Below are 6,785 nucleotides of genomic sequence, written 5' to 3'. Positions count from 1 at the left end.
ATTTCTTGTATTATATATTTATCTGTATATGATTTAACAGTTCATTTCTTGTTATATGTCTAATTATCTTTATAAATAAATATGTTATCAACAATTTGGTTTTATCTCTCTAGAGAACCCTGTCTAACACACACATCCTCTCGATATTTGAAGAATTGTTTACATTGTGAACTCCAACTTTGCAAAAGAGAGTACAGAACAGAAACATGAAGAACTTGCCTTATTATTTCCCAGCATCTCTTGCTATTAGCATGTAAATGTATGAGGGGGCTTCAAAAAGTACATAGAAAAATTATTCCCCAACCCCCACAAACATTGTGAACCCCCTCTTCTACCCCAGTGGCTTTAGTTCTGCCAGTGAACTCCCTTAGCAAAATTTGGATTGGGAAGGCTGGAGAAGCAGAGAAGGCTTATCTCCATTTGGTTGGTGCTGGGGCTGCAGACGCAGTTTCCTACTCATGGTAGAACTAGGGCAGGTCCCTCACCAGGCCAGATCCACAATGTGTTTCAGCTAAGATCCGGGGGCTGGTTATCCCGGGATACTGTGCTTCCATAAAATTCTTTCAAATCTTATCATGCATAAGATGAGTTGTGGGATACAAGACCTAGAGGCAGGGAGGGGAATGACCAGTCTGTTGTGGAGACGAGATGGGAACAGGTGAAGGCCTGAGCTAGCATGGACTTAGAATGTAAGAATGGGTTTAAGAGAATGTAAAAGAAAGGGCGAATCCCTCCACATTGAGGCACCCTGGGGTGGTAGTGTTTATGCTTTGGGTTGCCAACCTCAAGGTCAGTAATTCGGACTTTGCAGGAGAAAGAGAAGGCTTTCTGCTCCTGTAAAGATTTACGCAAGGGGCATGCTGCCTGCTCTGTAGGGTCTCTGCGAATTGGAGTCAACTCAATGGCAGTAAATGAGAGAACTCTTGGAAATGAAAAGCAAAACAACAAACCTATCAGGCATTACTCAGCAGTGATTACCCTTGGGGCAGTTCTGTTCCTTGCTATATTTGGTTGCTATGAATCAGAATAGACTTTTGAGCAATAATTTTGGTTTTGGTTAACCAAATTGGTATTGGAACTGTATGCTAATTAGATAATAAAGCTAGCCCCAGATTTACAACAGGGTTCTGTACATGTGGACTCCTTTGTAAGTTGGTTCTGATGTAAGTTGAATACCTTAAAAATTTCTTATATTAATTAGTCTTTTATTATCTTTATAAGTGAATGGGAGTGAACACCTTAGAATGATAGCATCAGGACATTATGTGCTGAGACATTGGATACAGTACATATTACTAATGATAAGATGTACAAACTTCCGTTCCCCCAACAATCTGAATTGCAGTTTGTGGTAACTGGAAAACGGTATTCCAAAACTGTCGGTTGGTGACTACCTGTATATATCACACCCCTCCACCATTCACAGCAAACTGCCATATTTCGGCATTCACGAGTTCCGTGGCCCTTGACCCTGGCTAGTCTGCAGTGACTTGGAGAGTCACTGCAGTGGTTGAAGTGTGATGGAAGAGTTAGACTCCTGCCTGGGGGTTGCTTTTGTAATGGGCTGTCAGCCGCTTTACCGGGCCCTTGTTTTGATCTTGCTGACTGGAATCCATCTGTCTGTCCGGAAAGGGGCTGCAGTGCTCCTGGTGTGGGATGCGGTTTTCACTTTAAATGCAAGCACATGTAGGGGATGAAGAGGTGCGTGAATAGACACCTTTGCATTCAGATTATGATTCCCCATTCCCCCTTGTCTAAAACCGTGTGTGTGAAAAAGCTCAAACTAGCACCAGGCTTGCCTATAACACTTTCCAGAGCCATTTTTCCTGCGCTCTCATCCTATTTGACTTTGGGTTTGAGGTGCAGCCAGCAAGTGACCTTCAAACCCTGAAGTTGGGCACGTGGGGGCAGGGTACCAGGAGACTTGTGGAGAGGTTACAAGTTGGACTGTGATCCGCTAGGTCAGCGGTTTGAAACCACCAGCTGCTCCATGAGAGAAACATGAGTCTTTCCACTCTTGTGAAGCATTACAGTCTGAGATGTCCACAGGGGCACTTCTACCTGTCCTGGAGGGTCTCCACGAATCAGAATCGACTTGATGGCAGTGAGTTTGGGTTTTGGTCTGCACATGCTGCTCATTTAAAGGGGACACAGTTCAGATTCTGAGATTTTGTGTGTAATGACCCTGAGTCCTGACCTGGCTGACTGTGCCTGTGGCTCTGGGGCTCCATCTGTATTTCCCCAGTTCACAACCCCACGTCTTCAGCGTACCACCCAGGGACAATGAGCAATTGTGCGGTGGCTATTGAGGAAGGGAATGACCCCATGCCTGACAAGGATCCTTTAGCGAAGAAGGTAGTGCCCTGTACTTGTACCTTGCTTCCAAGAACATTAACAAAGAAGGCCTAATTGAGTGGTCTGCTGTTGTAAATTCCAACCCTGTAATGCGTATTACTCTTTTTTCTCGTTTCCATCTCCCTGCTTAAACCATCATAGCGACCCTATACGACAGCTTAGAACTGCCCCTGTGAGTTTCCAAGACCAGCTCTATGGGAGAAAGTGCTGTCTTTCTCCCTTGCAGCTGGCTGGCGGTTTCAAACTGGACCCTGAGGTTAGTAGCCCAACTTGTAACCCGTTTTGGTGAACACATTTTCTCAGTGTGTGCACCTCTAAGAACCAAGCGCCATGACCGATGCCGGGCTGACGATTGCACATTCCAGCAGTAAGAATCTGCACGCGTGAGCTGAACGAGGAAAGCCCCTTCATCTAAGTCCTTCCAATAAATCTCCACCCACAGTGAATGGTTGATGAGATTTGTATTATTTCTTCTGGTTGGGTTTGTCTTTCCAATAATAATTGTATGTAATTCCATTTAAGAAACTTTTCAGCGCAGAGCTTTTTGATGAAGTGCATAGGTTTCTGTTTCTACACGTTTTCTTGCCAAGGTGTGTGTAGGGCGTCTTCAAGCACAGAAGTATAGCACATTAAAAAGTGAGTTAGTTAATTGTGCCAACCTGGCCGATAATCACATGTGGGGCTAATTGAAAGGCGGAGGGATAAATGGGTGGTGAGCCTCGCCTTTCTAGTTCTCAGGTCTCTTGATTTGTGATGGTCGCACCAGGGTGCAGCTGCCTTAGCAGTTCCCTCCTTCAGCTTGCAAGATGGACTTCCTACAAGACATCCCCAAGGAGAAGCCACATGGACCTATCCCGATGCAGCCCTGGGTGCTGGAGCAGCCGTGTGGAGACCCCTGCTAGTGCTGAGATGCTTATTCGTTCACTGGCTCAGCTTTCCTCCTGCAGTCGGCATCATTGCCTCTGTTTTGTGAGGTGGAGGACTTTGTGGACTGGTGTTGGGTAAATGGGTTAATGTTGGACTTATGGGCGTGGGCAGCATTTCGTGATGCACACTTTCTTTACATAAAACTCTTATACATGAGTTGCTGTGGATTTGTTTCTCTAAAGTACCTAGACTAATACAGAAAGGAATACTGAGGAGGGGGTGGAATGGAAAGATGAGATCAAGGAGAAAGGGAAATGATGTAGAATTTCCAACTGCTAAGGAGTTGTTCATTTATTTATTTTGTAATGGATGTTGGCACATTGGAAATGTGTATGGCATTTGGACCAGAATGGATACATTTAAACATGATGCAATATTTTTATTTTAAATCCAATATCTACAGTATGTCAGAAATGATCTTCTTTGCCACCATTTAAAATTGCACAGTGGAATTTCGAAAGCTAACATAAAAATGTGTGAAAAGGAGCACATAGTTTCTTCTAAATCCCTTTTGGAGTTGTGCTAGCAAAAAAATGTGGGAACTTTTGACTTGTGTCAGGTTGAACCCTGGGCAGGGCTTGTCACACGGGCAGAGGTGACTCAGCAGGAGCCTACTGGACAGAGCAAACCGCCCTGTAGCGTTTCCAAGGCTGTAACCTCTACAGAGTCAGACTGCCATAACTTCTCCCACCGAGGGGCTGGTGGGCTCGAACTACTGCATTGCAAGCGCTCCTCCATGAAGAAGGCATTGAAAGTCTTTAAAGAAGTTTATTCCTCTTCTCTGAGCACTTGGTGCCTTCTGCTGTCTCCCTAGGAGCCCTGGTGGCATCGTGGTTACATGTTGGGCTCATGACCACAAGGTCAACAGTTCAAAACTACCAGGCACTTTGTGGGGGCAAGATGAGGCTTTCTACTCCTACGAGGATTTACAGTCCTGGAAAGCCACAGAGGCAGTTCTATTCCAGTCCCGTAGGGTCGCTATGAGTTGGAATTGCCTTCATGACAGGGAATTTTATTTTCTTTGTCCCTGCTCAAAATTCTCTTATTTTGCAAAGGTGTTGGCTATGATACCACACGTGGTTTAGTTTCAGTGGTTAGTTTTCTCAGTGCTAACTGAAAGTTTTGAGTCCACCCTGAGACAAGTTGGAAGTCAGCCCTGTGATCTGCTTCTGAAAAAATCAGCTGTTAAAACCCCCACGAAGCCCAATGCTTCCCTGATAGCTGTGCGGGGAGGGCGGGGTGTCTGAGTCAGATTCGACTCAGCACCAACTGGCCTTTTAGATAGGCAGCCTGTTTGCATTATCAGTAAAGTTAACAGGGCCCGAACTCCCCAGTGTGTCAACCCCCGAGTAGGCCTCTGATATTGTGTACTATCAAGGAGCTATTAGAAAGATTGGGGTGTCATGAGGAAGGGGAAGGGGCCCTTGAGTTGGAGTTGGGATACCCTGTGCTCCAGTTTTGGCACTAGCAAATGTTTTAATATACGGAGTACTTTGCACTGAGTCCTGCTAGCTTACGGTGGGAAACATGGGTTTTTGTCTATTGGTTGTTGTCTCTGTGAGAGCTCGGGTGAACTTGCTAGAGAAAACTCTTAAGACTTACTTATCATAGGCCTGTTTCTCGCCTAGATGGGAATGCCACTCTGTCAGTTTTTAGTCTGACAGCTTTGAGTTGCTGTAACTCAAAGATATTTGTCAAATGAGTAAACTGAAGATCTAAATAGGGCAGACAGGTTCAGTTTGCTATTCAAATTTCCTTATGCCTTTTAGGAAAAGGGAGCCCTGTTAGTGTAGTGGTTATGCATTGATTGGCCTTCTAACTATGAGGTCAGCTGTTTGAAACCACTGGCTGCTTTCTACTCCTACATTGCAGGCTGAGAAACCCACCCTGGGGCAGTTCTGTTATGCTCTGTAGGGTTGCTATGGCAAGGATAGACGTGATGGCAGTGAGTTTTTGGACTGACTAGGTATTGATGAGACTGTTAGATATTCTTGTTCTCTTATGCTCTGAGGTTGTATAGGAGTCAAGACACTGTCAGAACATAAACGTAATTACTAGTAACTGTAACTCAATTGGTCTCCATTCAAGACCTTGGCAGCTCATCTGGTCCTTAGTATCTTTGGCTTGGCAATTGAGGAGGGAAAAATTGACAGGGGTGATACATGTTCAGTGTCTCAAAAGAAGGTGTTTTTGAAAATGTCAAAATACTAAAAGATTTTGTGAAAATGTCTTCCTGCTTTATGACAAATCATGCTACTGGCTTACAATCGGGTCAAGAATTAGGGCAAAAAATAAAATTAAAAAATAAATCTCAACTCCTGACTTAATTTTTTTTGTTGTTCTTAGATAAGACATGGTTGGGGATACAGCAAAATTGAATAAACCCATAAGACTTTATTTTTTACGATAAAATCCCACCTGAGTTAAATATTTTCCCAACTGTGGTGGCTTCCAAGTGGGTTACTCTGAGCAGCCTTTTTAATTTAGTACTTACTTGTCCTGCACAGCGGTAGGCTTTGGAATCTAATGTGGGTGTGAGTCCTTAGTAGGCTTACTGTTCAAAGATACTGTGTTAGTCTGGGTGGACTCGAGAAAGAAATCAAGAGACACTCATATGTGTGTAAGAGAGATCTTTATATCAAAGAGTAATTGTACATTAAAACACCCCAGTCCAGTCCAAATCAACTCCATCATAAGTCTGATATCAGCCCATATGTCCAATATTACTAGTCCATAAATTACTCTTTGACTCATGCAGCCCATGCAATGATGCCGTATGCAGGAAAATCACAGGCCGGTGGGTGGAAAGTCCTGTGGATCCTATGGTGGTGGATGCATCTCTCCAAGGGCTCTGTCTGCATGCAGTGAGGCTCCATGTGTTTCTTCAACATGAAGCTCAAGCAGAGTGAGAGTGTCCCACCTCCCTGGAGGAAGAGGCGAAGTCCCAGAATCCTCATGAGAAGGCCACGCCCACAAGGAGGGAATCATCAGGCTGTGACCTGATTGACAGGCTAGACTCCACCCCTTCATTTATCAAGTTGACATGAAATTGTGTAACTACCTCTGAGACCCAGGCCGAATAAACCTCTATAAGTTTTGGTTTCCTATAGGGTAAACTGTAGGTACCTGCTTTTGCTCTCTCTGCCCCCCTCCCCCCAATGGGGCAGTGTCACCCCCTTTGGGAAGCACTGGTGTGTACATGAAGGATGCGTGTAGTCTGGGGCCTCCATGGTAATGAGTGCTCCATCGTCAAGCCAGGACCTGCCATTCGTTAGTTGCCACTAATCTTTGATCTCGTGTGTGTCTAACCTGGCAATTGCTTCCCATGAGAAAGGAGTTACCAATGTGGGGTGGTGCAAATACGACGGCAACTTTTGGTGGAAATAGCTTTTTTGTGTTATAAAGCATTATTATAATGATGATAACTGATTTGGGCGTGTTTCCTTTATCCTAAAATCTAAAACCCACTGCAATTGAGTCAATTCTAATAGTAACCCTTCTGA

At 44.5% G+C, this 6,785-nt stretch overlaps 1 protein-coding gene across 1 annotated transcript in view; it reads left to right on the top strand.

Annotated features, from left to right (window-relative positions):
- Positions 1-6,785, top strand: part of TMEM131L (transmembrane 131 like) — a 167,993-nt gene that overhangs the window by 34,619 nt on the left and 126,589 nt on the right. The window lies entirely within an intron of this gene.

The sequence above is a fragment of the Echinops telfairi genome, unplaced genomic scaffold (genome assembly GCF_000313985.2).
Source record: "Echinops telfairi isolate 266 unplaced genomic scaffold, ASM31398v2 ScPeMD7_5868;HRSCAF=6743_1, whole genome shotgun sequence".
NCBI lineage: Eukaryota > Metazoa > Chordata > Mammalia > Afrosoricida > Tenrecidae > Echinops > Echinops telfairi.
This window is presented reverse-complemented; position numbering and strand designations above follow the sequence as displayed.